The sequence below is a fragment of the Rosa chinensis genome, chromosome 3, assembly GCF_002994745.2.
Source record: "Rosa chinensis cultivar Old Blush chromosome 3, RchiOBHm-V2, whole genome shotgun sequence".
NCBI classification, from domain to species: Eukaryota; Viridiplantae; Streptophyta; class Magnoliopsida; order Rosales; family Rosaceae; genus Rosa; species Rosa chinensis.
The window spans coordinates 10083696-10108656 of NC_037090.1; the positions used below are offsets into that span (position 1 = coordinate 10083696).

At 38.9% G+C, this 24961-nt stretch overlaps 1 long non-coding RNA gene across 2 annotated transcripts; it reads right to left on the reverse strand.

Annotated features, from left to right (window-relative positions):
• Positions 1–4958: 4958 nt before the first annotated feature.
• Positions 4959–16311, reverse strand: LOC112193331. 2 transcript variants are annotated; one of them, XR_002933875.2, is made up of 4 exons: positions 15638–16311; positions 15147–15207; positions 6587–6680; positions 4959–5347 (listed from the first exon to the last, which is right to left on the reverse strand). It is a non-coding gene; the product is annotated as an uncharacterized LOC112193331 (long non-coding RNA). The 2 variants fall into 2 exon arrangements; XR_005808172.1 differs by lacking the exons at positions 15147–15207; positions 15638–16311 and adding an exon at positions 6799–7032.
• Positions 16312–24961: the final 8650 nt, after the last annotated feature.

A 24961-nucleotide genomic window follows, 5' to 3' on the forward strand; every position in this document is an offset into this window, starting at 1 on the left:
AATCAAGAGGTTTCAATTTGTAGTTGACTTGATGTTGACGAAGCGCATACTCCTTTTAGTTTCCTCCCTCTGTAACCTCCCTATGCGAGCTCCCTCCGTAACCTTCCTTCGTAATCTATCTTCGCTCTGTCACCTCTCTATGTAAACTCCCTATGTAACCTCTCTCCGCGGCTCCTCTTCGTAATCTCTCTCTGCTTCTTGGCTTTGACGAAGAAGCGAAGTCTCCTCTCTATCGTCGATGTGAGAGAGGCGGAGGGGGTACCTGCAAAAGACCCTCAGATGCCTAAGTCAGTATTTTTCTAAGTCAAGAATTGAGGTCTCGGCTAGAGTTCGATGCCATACCTGGAGGTTCTTCTTTCCTTTTATAGGCGACTTACAACTTGGGCTGCAAGTAAACTTGCATGGCAAGATACCGATATCTTGGATGGCAAGCCACCATTAAGGCCGCACTTACTCCTGTAATAACCGTCACTTATTGGCGGCCATGATTGCCACACTAAATGCATTAACCATCACATTTATGGCTACATTAACTGTCGCACTTACTGCTGTCATTACATTTCTTTAATTGCCTTGATTGCATGGTCAAATTTGTTGACTACCCCCACACCGACCGATAACGCGTGACCACCGATGTCTTCCTCTCGTCATCGCCGTCACAATTGTAGCTTCAGATCGTCCGTGCACCTGATGAGGATGAAGAATCGACGTTGAGAATGTCCAACTGCTCCGGCGAATTTATGCAAAATCTGGCGATTTCGGCGACCTTCTGAACCGTAAGTGGTATGAAACCTCACCTCCTCGTTACACTTTATACCCCAGTATGATTAGTTTTTCAATTCGGTCGAGTTTTGACAAATTGGTTTCTGGGTTGTTTCGGGTTCGACGTCATGGTTGCCGCTGGCGACTTCTGTTAGCATTAAAGCCACCCTCAAGTGCAAGAGGTACAAGTTATAGAATAGGGGATTAAGTAAGGATGTCGAACCCACGAGGATTGGTAAATCCTTTCCTAGCTAAGGAAAACCTAAGGAAAAACTAGAAGAATATGCAAATGTACAATCACAAACAAAGGCTCACAAGTGAACCAAAGTTCATGGTGAGTATGTGCAAGATGGTGTGTAGAGATTTGATTTTGATTTTGAGATTGGTTTCTATTCAAATTGACACAATGAAAGCAAGTAATATAAACTAACCTAAACAAAACAAGTTGTTATCAAATGGATGGGAATTAGGGCATCGGGTTTCACCTTTTGCCTCCCTTGCAAGCATTAAAGTAATTGAATATGAATGATGCAAAGCTAATTGTCCAACTACCCTCTTAGCATCCGGATAGGACTACTAAGGCTTAAACCCCTTTCATTTTATTAACTCTAACCGGATAAGTCTAGAGCTAACTACCTAGAGACAAATTCAATTACCGGATAAAGCCTAGAGGTGGTGGAGATGGGTCTCCAAGAACATGATGTGGTGGTAGTCACCTCTTTCTCCTTGCTCCAAGCTCTTGATATTGGTAAGAATAGTGAAATTTGGGATCTCTAAGATGAGTTGTGGTGTTGAATGGTGGAGGAAATGAAGGTTGTAGTGGTGGAAATGGAGGTTTTAGAGGTGGAGATGGTGGTTTTAGTGGTGGAAATGGTGGTGTCTTCTCTAGAGAGAAAAATGGATCTTGGATAGGATGAAGATGATTGAATGGAGTCAAGAATTCTGAATAATTGGTCTTTGGCCTCTTTTTGATCAGCTAGGTGTGTCATCTTTGATCCCCAAGTGTGCAAGAGATACTCTTACACCATTGTCCCCCAAATGGTCCCAAATTGGCAATGTGATAAAAGGACAAGGTGTAGGGAGATATTTGAATTTCAAGTGATGGGAGATTCTCACCACCATGGTCCTCCTTTGCTGGAGAAAAGACCCTCCATGAGTGGCGGCTCGCCAGAAAAGTTTGCCGGAAAAATCGCCGGAAAAGTCGATTTGCAATTTTCTTCCAATCTCCGTGTCTTCTTCCCCTAGCTTCAAATCTCCACATTTCAAGCCTCAAATAGTCATTTTATTCTCAATGCAAGGTTTCCTACAAATAAAAGGAAATGGATTAAAAAAGGTAAAATAGCATGGAAGACAAATCAATTTTCATAATTATGGGGCACAATTGCGTAAGTAATTTGTGACTCAACAACTTCTCCGACAGTTCTGGGCTCGGTTTCCATTTTGACTGCGTCTATTGAAGTGAAATTGGGAAGCTTCCTGGGTTGATTGCATCAGAAGCAGTAGTTCATCATCAGTTGAGTTTCGGCAGTGAGTTGATTTGGTTGGAATTGATTTTCCAAGGTATAATCCTGATCTTGAATCAAAGTTTGGTAATTGGTGATAATCGGATGTTAATCCCTGAAAGTGAAGATTTGGGTTGGATGTGCGGTATGGTTTGCATGCTCAGAATGAGTGTATGTGAAATTGGAAACCTCTTGATTTTGTGTTGATGAATCTGCTACTAGTATTGAAATTTTGGATTGGGGTTGATTGCTTTGTTGTATGCTTACTGTGAGATGGTTGACTTGTGATGTAGGGGTTAATTGAATTTTGTTGTTAGGTCGGAATTTTGGCTTTTGTTAATTAAGAAGTAAAAGTACAGGAGTTATGAAGTGATTATGGAATAATCGAAAAATGGTCAAGTTAAGAAGCTTAGGTGTCCTTACTAATTTTGGTACACCTTGTTTGAAAATCGGAAAAGTATTGGGTGTCCATAGTAAATACCATCAAATTACCATGCGACGAAATTGTTAAGTAAATTTGAGATACATTGTTGACGAAATTGGAAACATGTTTAATGCTTGTGCATATGTTAAATGGATAGAAAGTGAAAGAAATTGATATATAAGCATATATATATATTGGGTGGCCTTAGTAATCGGGTGCACTCAATATATGTATGGTCGATATCGTGATTTAAGTAAAATGTTCGGTAATTTGGGTTAATTATCGAACCTATTACAATTGGTCAAACATGGTCAAATGGTCAAATGTGGTCAACTCTGGGTCAAACCAGGAAAAGTTGGGGTTGGACGATATATTAATCGTTGAGATTTCGTTTAACTGTTCAAAAGTTATGAACTATCGAAATGTCGAAATCTAGGACTACAGTTACCCGAGGAACAAAAGGTTCGCGACTCTCGGAATACGTGAAAGCAAGCACCGGAATCCAAGTAGGGGATTCAGGACTCTCCTCGGTTTGCGAGTTTCTTATATATTTTATTAATGTGATGCATGATAAGTGGTATGGGTTGGTTATGTAAAATGCAATGCATACTAACCAATCAGTGAGAAAATGTGTGATGGCTCGAGAGCGAAGGGTGGCTCTGACTTCCTTGGGTTCGATCCCCTTAACCTCTGGAGGGTTAGTTACGCCGGTCGTCCGGATATTTCGATCGTAATAACGGGCCCGGTACGTGTGTGTAGCTAGGTAGCGGACGCTCTCGCTACGCTTACCTGGTGATAAAATAATTTGAGGTAAGGTCGTGTAGTGGGTCTATGGGACCGACCATCAGGTAATACGTGGTTTTGGCTCCGTATTTATTTAAGGGTCATGCATCGGTTTTCAAGTTGAAAAACATTAAAGTTTGTCGTTCTTTTAAATATTTGAATATGTTTTCATACTGGGCAGCCCAAATATTTGTTTATTGGTTTTGAGTCTAGTTGAGGTAGAGTTCCTGTTGAGCAGTGAGGACGAAAGCTCACCCCCTACAACAGTATGGATGCAGGTACTGTGCACTGGTGAAGGGACAATGGCGGACGGAGCTGGGTGTGCAGATCAAGTTTGGTAAACCACCTTCTGGGCTTTATTCTGATTTCCATTTCTCAAACTTTGTGTCCCGGAACTTGTGTGAAACTATTCTTGGGTCAAATCTAGCTAAATTCTTATTCCTTAAATTTTGAACCTCTTGAGTGAGCTTTCAGTTCAAGTCTAGACGAACAGATTGAACCTAACAATTCAAGGATTTTCACCTCAAAAATATCGGTAGCTTCTGCTGTGTTTTGCAAAAAGTTTTCTAACAAAATGCCTAGCGGTCCTCTAGAATGTAAATCGAGCTTTCGGTTTATATTTTAGAGCCCCGCGGCACTGTGACGTGCCCAAGCTGGTGAGGTGCGGTTTGGGGCGTTACAAAAGGCATAGCAATAGCTCTAATTGCAAGAGCGTAAAAGATAAGATGTAGTTACTTATCTTATGCAGATTTGGGCGAGTTGGAGTTGAAATTTATATAAGTACCTACATCATGTTGGATTTGTCTAAGTAGGACGCTTCATTGCTTTGGCAGATAAAGTGCTCCGATGATGTATGTCAACTCATAGTTGCGGTTGAATGCTCGATAGAAATAGTTGAATTTCCTTGAAACAAAATAAATTATTAATATGTGGATTTGTAAAATCAACATCAATAATTTGCTTATATACTTTTATAAAATTGTAAGCAAAGTGTATAAGTTGACATGTTTGATTGCCTCATATACATTTCAAATTTGGCAATGAAATGTTAAAGAAACATTTTCAATAAGTCATCACGTAAGTACTAGGCCCTGGAGCCTATATATAGAGATTGATACCCAAATAGTCACTTTGCATATATCAATCCATACACTGAACTAGACTGACTAGATTGAGTATGGACCAAAGTTCATTGCTATTTGCTACTTCAAAAAGGTGCAATTCACATGCAGTGAGATGTACAGCCATGGGAGTATATGCAAGATGTACTGAGGTAATCTAAGCATAGTATACTCATGTGGGCTTTGAGACAAAGTCAAGGATGAGCATGTTATATATGTAACCCAGCAAAGTGTATTAATCATGTACCATGTGTTGTTTGTGATGTAATAGCTCAAGTAGGATTTGACTAAGATAACACAAAGACATAGTAAGAACTAGAATAGGTGCCCGCGCGTTGCTGCGGGTTTTGGAATAGAATCTGACAGTTTTAAGGATGCAGAATATAGCTAAGAAGTAAGTTTTATAACAGAAGATGTAGATCATGTTTTAGTAACATCACCACTAATGTAGATATTATGGTAATGTTCAAAAGATACTTACATTTGCTGTTCGAACAGCTTGCAAAAAATAGGTACAGTTGTAGGCTAACTTAATTACAATTATTGCTTGATGTATTTGTCAAAAACAGATGATGATGTCTGTTAGCATATGTGTTGCCAAAAGGTTGTTAGCCTGGTAGTTAACAGCTGTGGAGGTTGTCCAAAAAGTTGCTTCCTCCAGTTCTTTGTACATAAAAAGTGTCATCACACTTTAGTTTGTTTTCTCTTTGTTGAAGGTCTCCATGGATGATGCTGCTGGTTTAATGCTGCCTTTCCTGTCATCAAAATAGAGGATTAGCACTGACGTCAAATAAGTTGTGTTTTCTGTTGTTTTCTCATGTTACAACTTCTGTGTCACTGCAAATCATTTGATCACAAAGCTGAAAATGCACAACAAAGCAAAACAAAATTGCAAGATTTATTCAGATATCAAACTGATCCATGGACAAATTCAAATCCTAAACAAATCCAAATTTAATTGAACTTTGGCGAGTACAAAATATTTTGAATCTAGAAATTGAGTTTGTAGTGGATGACACTTGCATATTATTGTACCATCTAGAAACATTCAATTATGACAATAGTATGTTTCATTATGACAAATTCAGAAAGGGGAAGTGGAGAGCTCAATAAGAAGATTGTAAAGGAAAAAAACAATTGCCAATACATCAATTCCAGTAGTAAGGATAGGACCTGGAAGAATATAAGCAAGGAGGGCCATTGATATTTTTGTTTTTTCTGCATGATCCCATACTACTACCCAGTTATGCAAGTAATTAAGGTAAGAGTTTTGGTTTACAGCTAAAAGTGACACATGAACTCTAGAGCTAAACCAACTTTGCAGTAGTTATTTCAGGGTTTAAGGCATACTGTAAACATATCAAAAGTGTATAAAGATTAGCTTTCTTCAAGTGTTCTTATTTTTTTAATTACTGTTTTGTTCCTATTTTGGTAGGCCTAGGATTTAGTATGCTTCTCTATCTGTCTCTACGCTATTGAAATGATCTGGAGTTGGTGAAGTTGATTCTGTCTGATCCATTTCTTTTAAATGATAGATTCTAATATTATCCGAAACAGAAGAGGTTACGAACATGAAAATGAAATCACATATTAAAAACCATGTGTGTGTGTGTATAAAATGGGAAACTAACTAATTGCATATTGGAAAACTGAAGACAAAAGTAGAAAATCAGTAACACAAACCAAAATCCAAATCTGACTAAAAAGGTAGCAGCAAATAAAACATGTATATATATGTTTTAAAAAATATTGAAAGAAACCTGTAACTCATATAAGTAAAAATATAAGCTGATGAATAAAACAAACACAGCTTACACTCTGTTTTACCAAGTTTAGTTTTTAGATGAGCATCACTTTCAGTCTTTCTATAGTTTTTAGATATCCAAAATACTGGATCTATAAGTATTTATGACCACTCTATTAACAGACCTCTTGGTTTGAGACTGATGAAAGTAGACTTATGACTTTGAACAAAAAGCATTAGGTAAACTTACTTTGCTTATTCAACTTATCAATCTGCTCCTTCAGGATCTCGGGATCCTTCTTCAAAATCCCCACCTCCCTCACCCTCTTTCTTTCTTTCTTGTTCTGTTAAGTATAAATGACATAAACTGAGAAACGTATAATAAAGACCTAACAATCAAGAACACCAGAAAAGCATTGTAAATGAAGTAACATCTGCTGAAGTAGCATAAAGAATACATACATCATACTACCCAAAACTAATCTGGTTACAAAACACCCATGTATCTGGAAACACATCTATGTTCTTGGCCTTTTGGCCAAGTTCAAGTATATTTGTGCTAGTGTGTGATGCATTGATGTCGCTTTTGGGAAGCGCATAATTTAACCCTGAAAATATCGTTAGTAGTATAAGTAAGTAGGGATCGTTCTATTCCGGGGATTGAGGGTACACCTGTAATTGTGTAACAAATAAAGAAAAGTATTATTTACAAAAATAAAATAAAGAATAAATATATACAAGTGAACAAAAATAAGGGGGAGGGTTTTAAGAATTATAGAATTGAAAATTAAAATAAATAAAATAAAGAAAATATAAAAACATATATACAAGGGTGGATCGCAAGGAACAAAGATCAAAACCACATCCATATGCAAGAAATCCAATTACAATTCCTATAGTTGATTTTAAATGTCATGAGAGAGGAGTTGATCATGTGAAACATTCGAAAGCAAATGATTTCCCATATTTTACTTTTCAATGCTAATTAACCTAAGCGAAAGCACCTAGATTAATCCTATCAAACATGCAATCAAGCCCTAGAAAGCTAGTCAATCATGACATGTTCAACGCATTAGACATAGAGAAAGGCTATCAACTCAAGTGTACAACTTAGTATGGAAAAGTCCACCTAATTGCAATCCTCTTTAATTAAATTCGGTCTTTGCACAAAACCTTTACTACTTTGATTCAAGTTTACACAAAACGAAAAGTCGATTTCATGTTCTTAAACCTAGCACCAATTATATCAAAACCCTAAGTGTTTGCAACCACATAAGATTAAAATACAAAAGTTTTCTATCATGCAAATTTAATTAAACAAACCCACATAAGCAACATAAAAATCAACATATAGAAATCACAACTTTATCTCAAAACATATAAACGGGCTTTAAACTTTGCCCTTAACATTATTTGTTAACTAGAATTCATAGTTTTACAAAATCAAACAAAGAAAACAAGAGAAAGGATATAATACACCTTGAAAGATGAATGATAAAGCCTTGAGACGAAGAACTTGAAGATCCTTGAAAGCAAGCAATCTTCTAGGAACGACACAAGGGTGGATGGCGGTTGGGAAATTGATGTATTGCATGGCTTCTCTTTCTCTTGGCTTGAAAATGAAGAACAAGAAAACTAGAGAATGGAAAAGAAATATGGAGAGGAAATGGAGAGACAAGGAGATGGAATGGATGAAGGAATGTGTTTGGAATGGTGACTAAGGAAAATGGAGAGGAAATGGTGAGACAAGAAGATGAAATGGGTGAAGGAATTGGTGTGGGAAAATGGAAAGGAAATGGAGAGACAAAGAAGATGGAATGGATGAAGGAATGTCTATAGGAAAATGGAAAGGAAATGGAGAGACAAAGAAGATGAGATGGATGAAGGAATTGTGTTTTAGAATGAGAGGAGAAGGTGTTTATATAGGGAAGAAAAAGAAGAGTGAAATGATGAGTGGAAGAAAAATAATGAAAGTGGAGTATGAAAGTGATTTGTAGAATATGGAAAAGAAAGAGAAATGATGATTACACCCTAAAACATGGAATGTTTTTGGGTGATGATGATGGTGGATTAGTGTGAGAAATGATGGAGAAAACATGATGATTACACCCTAAAACATGGAATGTTTTTGGGTGATGATGATGGTGGATTAGTGTGAGAAATGATGGAGAAAACATGATGATTACACCCTAAAACATGGAATGTTTTTGGGTGATGATGATGATGGATTTCCTACTCATTTACTTCAATTTTATCTCCACCGAAAGTTTAGATTATGCCAAAGACTTCTTCATAACAAATATTCCCCATGAATGTAGATTACCCTGGTAAAATTTCAGATCTTTTAGAAATGTATTTTGGCCGGAAATGCTTCCAGAATACGTTCAGGTCCGACTTTCAGTTTTCGTCTTTTAGTCAGAACTTTGGACCGATCTTTTGAAGGCCTTCCACTTCTATCTGGATCTTGCACTCTTCATATGAAATGTTCCTTTGGGTGTCTAGAATGGATCTGGAAAGTTTCAGCTCATTTGAAGTTCATTTGGTCAGGCGGTCGCTCCTTCTTCCTTGCTTGGCTTGGTTTCTCCTAGCCGGAGTATGAAAATGTGTAAAATTGACATTTTAGTTCATTTCCATTTTTCTCCACCATTTATAGGTAAGTGTGGACCTAATGCTCATTTCACCATCATTTACTCCAATGTACCTAAGAAAATAGAAATTGAGTTAAAAATCGATTCGTTAAGGAATTAACTAAGCAAAATGTGAGGAATTAACTATTAAAATATCACATTAAAATGCTCCTATCAAATTCCCCCACACTTAGCTTTTGCTAGTCCCTTAGCAAAACAAAACAAAAAAAATCCAAAACAGAACAAAGACTTGACAAAAAGCAAGTAAATGACTCTATTGCTCCTAACTGTTGTCTCAGAGACTCCAAACTCATGGCTTTCACGTTAAACACTTAATCAAAATCACAAAGATAATTCCATGGTTAATAAACCTGTGACATTCATATGACTAAGCAAGATATGGAGAACTTAAGTTATACAGTGAATGATAGCATGTTTCGAACAAGTCCAATCCAAACTCACAGGGCATACTCTCGATTTTTCTCTCAGAAATGGCTATGCTTAAAAGCTTCACACTCAAGTATATGCAAGAGAACAAATTGTAAGGCAACAAACAGCTTGCATATTTCATCAATAAACACATTTTGTGAAGAATTTTTAAAGACCTCATGAAATGACTAAGTGCACAAATGGACCTAAACCATAAGCTCGACTGCGTAACTGACTCCACTAACCAAACACTGCCCATCTCAAGGATCAAGTCAGCACTTAAAACAGGTTGTAATGGGGCTAAGCTAGGGTTTTTGAAATGAAGATTAAGGATACAAAAAAATCCTAAGGACCTAGCAGAGCATATAAGGACCACCTTATGTCATCATTTTTGTAGACCAAATATCATTGTTTTGGGCCAAACCTTCACTCTAACCAACATGGGAATGGACAAAGGCATAATTTTCAACTTTGAGCCTTCTACAAATTTGCAAGTCCAAAACCACACTTCAACATTTTCCCAAGAGTTTTCTTCTCTTTTGCCGCTTTTCTTTCTTTCTTTTTTTTTTTTCTTTTTTTTTTTCAAGGCAAATTTTTTTTTTTTTTTTTTTTCTTGGATTTTCCCCACCCCACACTTGTCTTTCATCGTCACCCCTACATACTATGTCATGCTCTACTAAGTCCTTAAGACAAGGGTAGAGATATCCTGTACTAAGCTCATGGTAGGGTAGTGAGGGTGATGAAACAAAGGTTTTCAACGTAGGCTCAAAGGGGTTCATTCTAAGGAGTCCCACGACGGGCACAATTGGGGACACATGCTTGTTTGGCTATGGTGGTTACCCTAATGCCTTCTATCCTATCCAGGATCAGTGCATATTATGGCATACAAGTTTTGACAGTCACAACAGCCGAGTTCTAGTACTCTATAGTCCATTAAAATCTATGGCACATGATCATTGGATTTTCAAAGAAAGATGAGGTTTTGCAAATATAGCCATGAAATTCTGAAATTATCAGTAAGCACTCAAAAAGAAAGTATTTTAGCTCAACAGCTCACTTGGGTCAAATGAATCAGACTTAATCCTAGCATGCTTAATGAACCAAGTTACAATCCTATCTCAAATCTTCATACAAACATCACAATGTCGATTAACCACAGAATTCAATTAAGTTCTATTTTGATTGTGAAAACCTTCAGCCATGAATTCGGAGACATGTTCATCCTAGACGTTAGGAGCATCCTAAGACTCAAAAACAAACAAAAGTAACCAAATTTTTTTTTAAATTTTTGACATTTTTTGATTTTTTTTGTATTTTTCAATATATATGACTCAAGATAAAAGTGTAAATCCCTTCCCCCACACTTAAATATTGCATTGTCCTCAATGTAATCAATTATTAGCATGCAATGAGACACTTAAGCATATAGGGATGAAATTTACGAAAATGACTACTAAAACAAAGGAAAATTGGAGAAGTAAAAGGGAAAGAGAAAGCAAATCTGCGTTGACGACTCCTCCACAGCTACGTTGGAATTGGGTTGCCTCCCAAGCAGCGCTTAATGTTTATAGTCTTTCAGCCTAGACTTGTACCTCCATTTACTCCTTTGGAGGAGCGGTATGCGGGCGAGTGGCTTTCGCATTTCCCTTGAGCTCAGCCTCAACTCCTACGGAGATGCAGACATGGCTTAGTATAGTGTAAATTTTTTTTTTTATTATTATATATATATTTTTATTTTATTTTATATATATATATATATTTTTTAAAATATAGGACTCAAAAATAAAAGACAAAAAAAAAAATATATATATATATATAGGACTCAAAATGAAAGACAAAAATATAAATCCCTTCCCCCACACTTAAATATTGCATTATCCTCAATGTAATCAATTAAAAGCATGCAATGAAATAAGTAAGCATAGATAGAAGACATTTACGAAAACAAATCCTAAAATAAAAACAATAGAGAAAAAAATTGAAAAATAAAAAGAAATAGGGAAAGAGAAAGCAAATCTGATTATATTCTGAATTGGGTTGCCTCCCAAGTAGCGCTTGTATTTTACGTCTTGCAGCCAGACGGTACCTACATTAAATAAAGTTAGTAACTATAATTAACAAAGAAATACAAAATAAAAACAAGTATAAATATTAATTACAAACTACAAGTATAATTAACAAGTATATTGTACATAAGACACAAGTTAAGTACTCAAGTGAGTATAAAACGTGAAAAGTATTTTTACAAGTTTAAAGTATGAAACAACAAAATAATTTACACGTATAGAGTATTCACAAGTATTTCTTTTATTATAAACATTATTGATATCGAATCAAATTCCAAGCGGTAAATCAAGTGGACGTGCGGCCCAAGTATAGTCGCCTAGACACAAACTCCCTTTCAAATCTTTTGGGCAACCTTACTGAAATGGCCAGGTGGGGGAGGACGAACACGAGAGGAAAAATCCATTTTGGCATGAGCTACTCCCACATTGTGGTTTATGCCCATTTGCAAGCACTTCTGGATTCAAAAACCCGTCATGAACGTTGTCCCCTTCCTAGACACCATTTCACATAGGCTTTCTTACTAAGATGAAAAAGTTCATAAGTGTGAAGACAGTTCAACAAGTGTTAATAAAGGCCGCCCTCAACCTTAAGGGACCTGAGCTAGGTACCTATAAGGGGTTTAGGCCAATATTAACAAAAGAGACTTCACCTATTCCTCTCAATTTACAACCTACAATTAAAATTCATGTTCAATAATATAAATAACATTTAAACTAAGTTTCAAACAATTTATATACAACAAATATATACAATAAATGACACAATATAGCAAGTGATTTTTCAATCCCCGGCAACGGCGCCAAAAATTGATGCGCTCTTGGGAAGCGCATAATTTAACCCTGAAAATATCGTTAGTAGTATAAGTAAGTAGGGATCGTTCTATTCCGGGGATTGAGGGTACACCTGTAATTGTGTAACAAATAAAGAAAAGTATTATTTACAAAAATAAAATAAAGAATAAATATATACAAGTGAACAAAAATAAGGGGGGAGGGTTTTAAGAATTATAGAATTGAAAATTAAAATAAATAAAATAAAGAAAATATAAAAACATATATACAAGGGTGGATCGCAAGGAACAAAGATCAAAACCACATCCATATGCAAGAAATCCAATTACAATTCCTATAGTTGATTTTAAATGTCATGAGAGAGGAGTTGATCATGTGAAACATTCGAAAGCAAATGATTTCCCATATTTTACTTTTCAATGCTAATTAACCTAAGCGAAAGCACCTAGATTAATCCTATCAAACATGCAATCAAGCCCTAGAAAGCTAGTCAATCATGACATGTTCAACGCATTAGACATAGAGAAAGGCTATCAACTCAAGTGTACAACTTAGTATGGAAAAGTCCACCTAATTGCAATCCTCTTTAATTAAATTCGGTCTTTGCACAAAACCTTTACTACTTTGATTCAAGTTTACACAAAACGAAAAGTCGATTTCATGTTCTTAAACCTAGCACCAATTATATCAAAACCCTAAGTGTTTGCAACCACATAAGATTAAAATACAAAAGTTTTCTATCATGCAAATTTAATTAAACAAACCCACATAAGCAACATAAAAATCAACATATAGAAATCACAACTTTATCTCAAAACATATAAACGGGCTTTAAACTTTGCCCTTAACATTATTTGTTAACTAGAATTCATAGTTTTACAAAATCAAACAAAGAAAACAAGAGAAAGGATATAATACACCTTGAAAGATGAATGATAAAGCCTTGAGACGAAGAACTTGAAGATCCTTGAAAGCAAGCAATCTTCTAGGAACGACACAAGGGTGGATGGCGGTTGGGAAATTGATGTATTGCATGGCTTCTCTTTCTCTTGGCTTGAAAATGAAGAACAAGAAAACTAGAGAATGGAAAAGAAATATGGAGAGGAAATGGAGAGACAAGGAGATGGAATGGATGAAGGAATGTGTTTGGAATGGTGACTAAGGAAAATGGAGAGGAAATGGTGAGACAAGAAGATGAAATGGGTGAAGGAATTGGTGTGGGAAAATGGAAAGGAAATGGAGAGACAAAGAAGATGGAATGGATGAAGGAATGTCTATAGGAAAATGGAAAGGAAATGGAGAGACAAAGAAGATGAGATGGATGAAGGAATTGTGTTTTAGAATGAGAGGAGAAGGTGTTTATATAGGGAAGAAAAAGAAGAGTGAAATGATGAGTGGAAGAAAAATAATGAAAGTGGAGTATGAAAGTGATTTGTAGAATATGGAAAAGAAAGAGAAATGATGATTACACCCTAAAACATGGAATGTTTTTGGGTGATGATGATGGTGGATTAGTGTGAGAAATGATGGAGAAAACATGATGATTACACCCTAAAACATGGAATGTTTTTGGGTGATGATGATGGTGGATTAGTGTGAGAAATGATGGAGAAAACATGATGATTACACCCTAAAACATGGAATGTTTTTGGGTGATGATGATGATGGATTTCCTACTCATTTACTTCAATTTTATCTCCACCGAAAGTTTAGATTATGCCAAAGACTTCTTCATAACAAATATTCCCCCATGAATGTAGATTACCCTGGTAAAATTTCAGATCTTTTAGAAATGTATTTTGGCCGGAAATGCTTCCAGAATACGTTCAGGTCCGACTTTCAGTTTTCGTCTTTTAGTCAGAACTTTGGACCGATCTTTTGAAGGCCTTCCACTTCTATCTGGATCTTGCACTCTTCATATGAAATGTTCCTTTGGGTGTCTAGAATGGATCTGGAAAGTTTCAGCTCATTTGAAGTTCATTTGGTCAGGCGGTCGCTCCTTCTTCCTTGCTTGGCTTGGTTTCTCCTAGCCGGAGTATGAAAATGTGTAAAATTGACATTTTAGTTCATTTCCATTTTTCTCCACCATTTATAGGTAAGTGTGGACCTAATGCTCATTTCACCATCATTTACTCCAATGTACCTAAGAAAATAGAAATTGAGTTAAAAATCGATTCGTTAAGGAATTAACTAAGCAAAATGTGAGGAATTAACTATTAAAATATCACATTAAAATGCTCCTATCATGCATACATTGTTATTTCAAATATAAGCATCGACTTTAGTCACTTAGTCAAACTTAATTCCATCATTCCATAACAGTACACCAATTTTACGGTCTTATACGATTAAATCTTATTCCATAAAACAAATTCGGGCTAGTAAAAGAATAACAGTTAAAATTATGTCTTCATTATCTTTTCAGACTATTCTCTAAAAGAAAAGAAAAAAAATTAACAAAAGCATATTCTTACTTGTTTCTACTCAGATACTTCTTCTTTTATACAAATATTCCAGTGGTTTAAATGTGCAAAACCGGAAATTTTTGAAACATCAAAGGTAAAGAATAAACAAATTATGAAAACGCTATAGCTATGATCAATTCCACACGGTCTGATTTTACATCTCACTCAAAGATCAAAACAAAAGCCTAAAAGGGTAACTCAAAACAAAAGCATAAACACAAAATCCATTTTAACTTCTATCTCTAACTTTAATCCTTCAAAACAGTCACTCCCAGTTAGCTCTTACTAATCAAATTTCTTTTACTCATATACAAACCATAAATTCATTACCTGATTTTGATATAGAGCTAATGTTTATGAACTCATTCATGCAAATTGAATAATAATTAAAGTTTGCACAGTTTGGAGGTAGACAAAAGTAGGGTACTCACAATGATGATCAGAACACATCCAGGCTCTTGATTTCAAGTACGGCTCTTGGAAGCTGCTTTTCTGTATTAAATCAAAGATATAATAAGCTATCTAGCAAACCACTACAATCAAAACCAAATACCCAAATTCATGTTTTGCTTCCTTAGATTCATGTCAAAGATATAATAAGCTATCTCACCTAAAGCATAACATAAAAGGAAAACTCACAAATCATCTTGACCACAGATCACACAACTAAAAAATTGCCACTGTATGCTTTAGACGCATAAGAAACCTAACAACAATTAGGTACATATCTAGATCAAATCCATGATTATCAAGCTCAAAAATCTTATCAAATTCATTGATCAACTCATATTATGCAAACCTCTCTTAACATAAAACTCAGTCTGGAGGTTTATAAAATTAAAATTTCAACAGATAATCATCTTTTTTTTTAATCAAACAAAAACATACCTATCAAACAATCATGCTTGGTCCAAGAACATACCTATCGATTCAACTGAGGATGTTCTCTGAGCACATGATCACCACTGGAACTTTGTCAATGATTCTTGTTTCACATTCATACCAGACAAATAAATCTCCAAGCTATCAAAATATTGGGGCAATCACAATTTCAAAACAGAAAGAGACGTACTTCTAAGACAACAAACATATATCAATTTGCTGGTTAAAAACAATGTACAATGACATAGGAAAAAAGAAAAAAAAAACTGACTGAAAATAAGAAACAAACCAAAACGAAGCAAGAGGCCGACTCAATAACCTCTTATCTTAAATTGGATTGGGTTTTGGGTTAAGAGACTGCTTTGGGTTAATGTAGATAATAGAAACGGTTTTATCAACTCAATATGGATATTAGAACTTGGAATTTAAAGAATTACATGCATATGCATTTACATGTTAGATTCTATTATTAAGCCTTTAATTACAGAACAAAAAACAATCTAAGAGATTCTAATAACATCCCCACCGATATAACATACAGTGAAATCATAACTTGAAACCTCTCCAATCAATAATCAACAACCCAGACCCGCAGACAAACAAAACCCCCCAAAACGCAGAAACCCATACCAATTCAAAACCACCAACAACAAAAGACCCACTCAAAAACCGAATCACACAGAAACTGAAAAAAGCAATAGCAGCAGAAGCAGAAAACTTACACACAAACTTTTGTCAAACTCGCTAAAGCCACAAATTCGGTACTGTCGAAACCAAATCCTCTTCTCTCTCTCTTCAAACACCACAAACCTTTCTTCTCCTTTTTTTTTTTTTTTTGGGTCTGAACGACAACCATTCTCTCTCTCTCTCTCTTCAAAACCGACCCTCTGATCCAAATTAATAGCGACAGGCCCTAATACAACCAAACAAACCCGAAATCGCCAACAAAACAAAATCGCCAAAGAAAGTACTCTCTTACTTTCCCCGATCTAATTCCAATCTTCGTCTTCCATCTCGTTACTAACATGAACTCCTCCATCACCGAAAACCCAAATCAGTCACATGCAAGGAACAAACAAACCCTAAATGGAAAGAAAACAAATACGATCGCAACATGCAGAACCTATTCTCTGCAACTCTCTCCCAAGAATGCAGAGCTGAGGCAAAAACGAAGAGAAAGAAAAAAGGTCGCGTCCACCGAAACAAAACATAAAAGGAAAACAAACACTATCACAACACACAGCACTGCAATTCTCTCCCTCTCTTTTCACTCTATCAACAACAGAAACGCAGAGATCAGCCAAGAACGAAGAAAGGGAAAAAGGATCGCTTCTATCACCTCAGCGTCTTTTATACCCAAGCCAAACAGCAAACCGCAATTAAGCAAAGAATGGAGGGCAAAACCGTAATTTCAAAATGTCGGCTCGGCTCGAGCGGGTACTGTTCATAAGCCGATGAACAGTTAACTGAGAATTAGAAGATTATAAATATCAAAAGCTTGATAGATAGGCATGCTTCATTAATCACAAGAGAGGATATATATTGCCACTTTTAGGTGGCAAAGAAACTGCCAACATATAATTAGATGGAATAAGATGATTATCCGTTATATGCATTGAGTTGTACATGATATTGAATATGAAAGTATCATATTTGTGAATCATTTATATGCATTGACCTGCACTATTATGAATTATATATATAATGCACTATTATAGTATCACAGTAGCACATATACGAATCATGTTACACTTTAGTTGGGACACGCGGTCAATGGACATGGATTAAACATGCTTAATGTTGACAGCAGGAGCCCAAGCACACATATATGTAATTGTGTATTGACAAGTGTATCATATTATTGAGAGGTGGCATCAAACTAAGAGTCATGCTGTCTTCAACTTATGATAGCTCAAGTTTTAAAAAAGAGGCATGTTTTGTTTGTATCCATTAGTGTTTAAATGAGAGAAGCTTATCTTTCTTTATGTCTATTCTCTTGAGAGAAGATTCTGTGCTGCTAGAACTGGAAACATCACCGCAGACGTCCACTAGTGGGTTTGCTCGCTAGATGTCCAGACGAAAGTGGGTGCACGTGGGTGTCCTGATCAATTTTCAAGGTACCCACAATAAGCTTCTTGGACGACAAATATCAGTAAACAAGAACCAGTGGTAGCTAGTCTGATGAAGACCTCAATGGTTACAACCATTGATTGTTGTCCGTTAAACATCGTATGCTCGATGGTCCAAGGCTGGATGTTGTAGCTGACACGCTGGCGCTGCTCTTGCCGCTGATCAAAGGCACTTGACGCCGATTGAAGGCCCTTGACGTTGATCGAAGGTGCCATTGAAGCTTGACGAAGATGGGATGACGCTGATCAATCACCAAATCAAGGCTGATGACACATTGACTAGAGCTTGAAGGCCTTCAGTCCGGGTCGACGTGCCGCTAGTTTGGGTTGATGTTGTCACTCAGCAGTTAGCGGTTGACGCTGTCGCTCAGCAGTTAGCGATTGACGCTGTCACTTGGTTGATTGTTGCTTGAGGGACTGTTAGTGTACGATGCTTGGCGAACGTGGCTACATAGCGGCTGGCGGGCTAGCAGGCTACAAGCCTCTCTTCATATCGCTGATTGAAGAAGACTAGCGGCCTTAATGCAAAGATTGCACAGATTGATGATGCTGACGCTGAACGAAGAGCTGCGTCAAGGTTCTGATGATGATCGAAGAAAGATGGGCAGAGCCTTGCTTGGTTTGGCGGAAGCCAGTGATCTGGCGGTTGCTGGCGGAAGGCAATGATGGACATTGAATAATGAGTTGAACGTTGATTCTTGCCGCCTAGTGGAGAAAGTTTTCCGGTGCCGCTGATGGAGCTTAGCGGAGGAATTTTGCCACTGATGGTTGCGTTGTGCAATGGAGGTTGCCTAGCGGATGATTGCTAGCAGTGTATGGCCAGCGGTGATTGTGGTATTGGTTGATGGTTTTCAGCGGAGAACCTGGTGTCGTTCAACACGCCAAGAAGAATAGGACTTGGTGCCCAGAGTAAATTCTGGGTGTCCAGAGGAAATTTGCACTATTATATATATATATATATATATGTATATATAAATATATATACACTCGCGTTAAGCAAGCTTGGCAGAGTACGGTGCTTGCTGCGTCGAAGAGATGAGCTCCACTAATTTATAGGCTAGCGGTATACAGTTCAGCGGGGGCGCTGATGATGACTGAAGAATGCCGAAGTGGACCTCTGGGTGTCCAGAGCAAATTGGCGTAATTTTTTTTTTGGTTAAGTTGGAGTTGATCAACCTTATCAGTGTTGACTGACCCTATAGGCGTTGACTAAATGTTGACCGGCCCCGATGGGCGTTGACCAACCCTAATTTGATGATGACCGAGCGTTGACTTGACACTTGCGGGTCAAAGTTCATGGTACGTGACGAAGCCTTTGTGTTGGCTTCCCACAGACGGCACCAATGTTAATATTAGAAACCAAAGGCTCTAATTAACAATTAACGATAAATAAAGAGAGAGAGAGAGTGTGTGAGAGAGAGACACAAGATGTATAGTGGTTTGTTTTCCGCCTTAGCAGGAAACTACGTTCACTTGAAGTGTTGCACTGTATGAGTTTGGGCCGCAAGGATTACAAAGTGTGTGTTCATACCTACACTAGCAAGCTAGTTCTCTCCATCACTAAGCATAAGTAACACCCTCTTCGGGACATCCACAAGCCATGGTGAGGCCCAACCGAGACTTGCATCTTGTAGCCCTATGTTCAGGCTACGCGGCGGTATCCGGAAGTCGCAAATCCGACGTCGGGAAGCCACCTTTCCGCCCTTGCCAAGATGCCCCCATAACATAGCTTTCTACATGTTAAATAGACTAGAATAGTAACTTTGCTTGTCCCACATCGAAGAACAAGTAAATGAGAAGCATTCCTTCATCTATAAAAGGAATGCCTCCTCCCACAACTCAACACATTGATTACATCTCTTGTAATCTTGTTAGGCCGCAAGGCTCAACACACATAGTTAAACATTCAAGTGGACGTAGTCTCCCGCTCCTGCGGAGGCGAACCACTATACATCTCGTGTCAACTCTCTCTCTCTCTATCTCTCTTTACTTATCGTTAATAAGATCCAACGGATACAAGCGTTAACAATTGGCGCCGTCTGTGGGAAGCCGACACACAAAGGCTTAGTCACCTACCACGAACTTTGACCCGAAAGCGTCGAAGTCAACGCTCATTCAACATCAAATTAGGGTCCGGTCAACGCCCGGCGGAGTCGGTCAACGCCCAGCTGGTCCGGTCAAAGCCCAGCTGGTCCGGTCAACGCCCAGCGGGGTCGGTCAACGCCCGGCGGGGTCGGTCAACGCCCGGCGGAGTCGGTCAACCCCCGGCGGAGCAGGTCAACTCACATCAAGGCTTGGTCAACGCTGACTGCAAAAAAAAAAAAAAAAAAAAAATTCTGGGCGCCACATTTCTCTGGACACCCAGAAATCTTCTCTGGGCACCCAACAACAAGGCAATGACGATCCGCTCCGCCACACTTCTTCAACGGCAAAAGCTCCGCCAAGAACTACCATCTTCATCAGCCAACCGGCATCTCCGCCAAACCGCCGGCGAGCAAAGCCCAGCGCACTCCGCTGGCACCATCACAGCTCCGTCAGCGACAACCCGATCCGCCAGGAGACGCTAGCGGCAAAACCTCCGCCGGCAGGCCGGTACACTGCGTTAGCAACGTTTGCCGGATAGCTTCACCGCTGGCCTAACCTTCCTCCGCCAGATCCAACCAGCAGCAAGGCCAGCACCTCTTCTGATGTTGCACCACCAGCAGCCAAGGATCCATCAGCGGCAATTCCTCCGCCCAACTCCTCTGCTCACGGCAGCAACCGCTGACCCAGTCCGCCGGAAATGTTCGCCACCAAGCTCCAGCTTCCGCCGAACTCCATGTTCCGCCGGACCCCAGTTCTGCAGCTCTGGTCCTCTGTTCCGCCGAACCAGCTCCGCCTGACTCTTCTTCTCAGCACCGCCTCCGCTCTGCCGGACTCCGTTGAGCAATCCCTGCTGCAAGTTGCACCTCCAAGTGCACACCAGGCTTCGCCGAACTCCCCCACTAGGAGTCACCGGCGGCACACCACCGCCCAACTCACGGGCCAAATGCTCCGCCCACTGCTGCGCACGTCTCCGCTGCACACCCCGCTGACAGCTAGCAACCTCCGCCGGCAAAGCTCCGCCAGCGACTGGGCAACCTCCGCCGAGCTTCTCTGCTAAGATTTACCGCTCGGGCAGAGCCAGCTATCAGGTCCAGCTATCACTGCGATCCGAAGATCTGGTTTGAGTTCATTTGCAACTATCACGATAAGTACTTCTTATCTCGTTATTCTGTACACACAGAACTGTGCCATCAACATGCTTTTTGTTTAAGTCATTCACGTGCCTGCATGTGAGTTGGTTGTCAGCGTCAACTGGCGGCTAAGTGTCAGTACTCATGCATACTTTGACAGAGCGTACCTTTCATCCACATGTTTACAAGGTCTACCCATGTATATGCAAACTCATCTCATGGCCACTTTGAAATCCACATTAGAAGGCACACATGTCGAGCATGGCTTTCTCAGTACATAGCTGTTACATGCAATATCACACGGATACATTACCATGAAAATATCACATGGCTTTCTTATCACACATGTCAAGCATGACAGGTACACGTACTTGGTTACTTATAGCATGATTTCATCAATTGTCCTTATCACATTGCCCAGCATCTCTATGACAATTCATAGATACCAACTATCATACCAAGTATACATGGTCAAGCATCATCCCATGCAAATATCCACTAGCGGATGTTACACAGTAATCTAGTACGTTTGTTTCATTTCTATATCTTACCTCTCCACTTTCACATGAAATTGATCATTACACGCCATACTTACCCATGATTCGTATACACATGTTTAATCAATTAAACTACATGGATTGATTACTAACCATTTCTCTTATGTTAAAGAGGCACAAGCACCGTTTCAGTCAGCAAAATCATTAGCTTTCTACTATGATGTTTCGTCGGAACAATGGACCGTCACGCTCGGCCACACTCCACTAGCCTCCAACTCGGCATAAGATAAGTCACTTTATCTTATCTCTTACGCTCTTGCAATTAGAGCTATTGTCATGTCTATACATGTCTCCATGACCATTAAGCATACCTACAAAATGTTATTAGCAACTTTCCTACAAGTACATGCTACACACATAGATGCTTAAATTCACTTTCATGTGACATTCATCTAGAACCTTGTGACACTTATAGGTCAATTAAACATGCTCGGATAAACGCTTGCGAAACGGTTACGACTCGCTTGGGTATCAAAGCATGGCCGCGACTCGCTTGGGCAACGCCCCGCACGCTCATATAGCGCCTACACCCAACTTGCTCGAACACCTAACTCACTACACTTATCCAACATGCTTTAATTACGCTCTTGGTTCACAATGCTTCTTACATGTGGTCTAGCCTCCGGGCACTACACTTTTTCACGTTTCCTTACATATGGTCTAGCCTCCGGGCTCCACGAGTCTATGGTCTACGACCTACCGCCATGCGGCAGGGCGACGCCCCATTCTCTCATGCACTTACGAATTTTTGTCTTTTGTGATACAGGATAGCGAGTCCCTTCTTGCTTGCGGAGCTCGGGGACTTGTAGAGGCCGTGCGCCTCTCGGATGTTACTTATGCTTGATGACTTCATGATTTGAACTCCCCAACCAAGAAGCTACTCTTACTCGGGGACTTCGGGGACTTGTTCATACCTACACTAGCAAGCTAGTTCTCTCCATCACTAAGCATAAGTAACACCCTCTTCGGGACAGCCACAAGCCATGGTGAGGCCCAACCGAGACTTGCATCTTGTAGCCCTATGTTCAGGCTACGCGGCGGTATCCGGAAGTCGCAAATCCGACGTCGGGAAGCCACCTTTCCGCCCTTGCCAAGATGCCCCCATAACATAGCTTTCTACATGTTAAATAGACTAGAATAGTAACTTTGCTTGTCCCACATCGAAGAACAAGTAAATGAGAAGCATTCCTTCATCTATAAAAGGAATGCCTCCTCCCACAACTCAACACATTGATTACATCTCTTGTAATCTTGTTAGGCCGCAAGGCTCAACACACATAGTTAAACATTCAAGTGGACGTAGTCTCCCGCTCCTGCGGAGGCGAACCACTATACATCTCGTGTCAACTCTCTCTCTCTCTCTATCTCTCTTTACTTATCGTTAATAAGATCCAACGGATACAAGCGTTAACAGTGTGTAATGGGATGGAGTTTAAGTGGAAGGATAGGTCACATTTATAGGTAAGGGAACCCCTCTCCTTTACATTTTCTTAGATGTGAGATGTAAAAATCACTATTCTAATCTAGAAAGCCATATTGTGAAGGCATATTGGCAAGGGCCGGGAAGCTAGCTTCCCGGAGAGGTTTTGGTCTCTTCCGACTACCGTGGCGTAGCTTGGACATCAGGCTACGGGATGCATGTTTCGGTTGGGCCCCACCATGGCTTGTGGGCCCCCTAAGAAGGTGTTACTTATGCTTGGTGAGATAGCAAATTAGTCATGCCAGTTTTGTTTTCCTTCTTCTGGGTGTGCTTCAAGTTTTGACCTTCATGGCGGTGTTGTTCTTCGGGTTGGTGTTGCTCTCAATCTTCTAACTGTTCTTGGATTGTAGCTTGGGTAGCATAGTCTATGGGCCCGTCTGTTGGGTCTTTGTTATTGTTTTTTCTTGGTTGGCCCAATTTGGATTTTTGTATTATGTTTTGTTTTAATATAAGTTCTCTTTTCTGCCAAAAAAAAAAAGGTTAACACTTTCCAAACGAGGACTAGGGTTCAGCACAAGGGCGGAGCCACCTGGGGGCTCAGTGGGTTCCGTGTCTTCGTAATATTGTATACAATTTAGTTTGTTCACTACTCAGTATACTAGTTTAGTGTAGTGGATGGTTGATGAGATAGCAACATGAATGTCATGGGTTTCAGACTAACATCCAAGTTTTTGTTTTTTGTTGGTCTGAACATTTTATGTTTATGTGCTCCACTTGAAATCTAATCTTCGCTCCGCCGTTGATTCAGCAGAGCTTCGGACCAAAAAAGAATGAGAGTATATTGTATGATATAATCAAGTTGTTTGATCACAAATAATGGTCGAATGCTTTTCACGTTTCTGGTTCAATAATCAACACCAGAGAGTAAGTAGAAGGAAAGGACAATAATGTTTTCCCTTTTCTTTTTGAAAAAGAAAAAGAGTTTAATTATTAGATTAGACGAATATATAGGCAAAGAAAAAAATGTTTTTTTTTTCTTTTTTGAAAGGAAGAAAAAAAAGGTTTTAAGGGTACATAATTTACAATTATTGAAAATGCGACTGTAGTAGCCATCTGAGTAATGGTAATGCATCATGAACTGACAAAAGCTCATTTTGAGTGGTCTATTATGGTAATGGTGTGTCAAACGCAACGCGCCATCTAATCAAACCCTTCTGGAGTTCTGGAGTTGTTTGACAATTTTAGGGCATGCGCTCAAAGTAAAAGCTACACAGAACCAGACTAGGCACGTGTTGTCTTACAACACAAGCTTAAAAAAAATTCCAGATAGCAGCTTTCTGTATCGTCTCGGTGACTTGGTGAAGTGAAAAATGCCAGACTAGGAGTAGTACGTACTATTTAGGACAGCTCCTGTTATGATACGTCTCCATGCTCATCTTCACGGATGGTGCTTTACATACGATGTAACTTGTAGGGCTGAACATAACTATTGAATCCTTTATCTTTTCTTGACATTTTATTCCCTTCAGGGTTATTTCATTCTTGAGTCCAGAGCAAAATGATCAGGGTTATATTAGTTCATACTGGTTTTCAAATGAAATGTTATGATAAGTGTATGAAACTCTTAACCTGTTAGAAGATGATGATAAATTAATTTGGGGTTCACATGTAAAACTAATTGACAATAGATGGAGTAGCCCAAACTCTTATAAACTCATAGGCAATATTCCATTTTTTCATGTGGGATGTATATATTCTCAACATGCCCCCGCACGTGTGGCAAATTTTCAAGCCATACACATGGACAACTTTGGGTGACGTGGAACCCGTGTGGCCATGAGGCATACACACGTGGGATAACCCGCTCTGATATCATGATAAATTAATCTGGGGTTCACATCCAAAACTAATTGGCAATGGATGGAGTGGCCCAAACCCTTATAAACTCCTAGGCAATGTCTCATTTTTCCATGTAGGATGTATATATTCTCAACAGAGGAGATCAACAATTGATTTACCTTAGAAGAATAAGATGTAAATTTT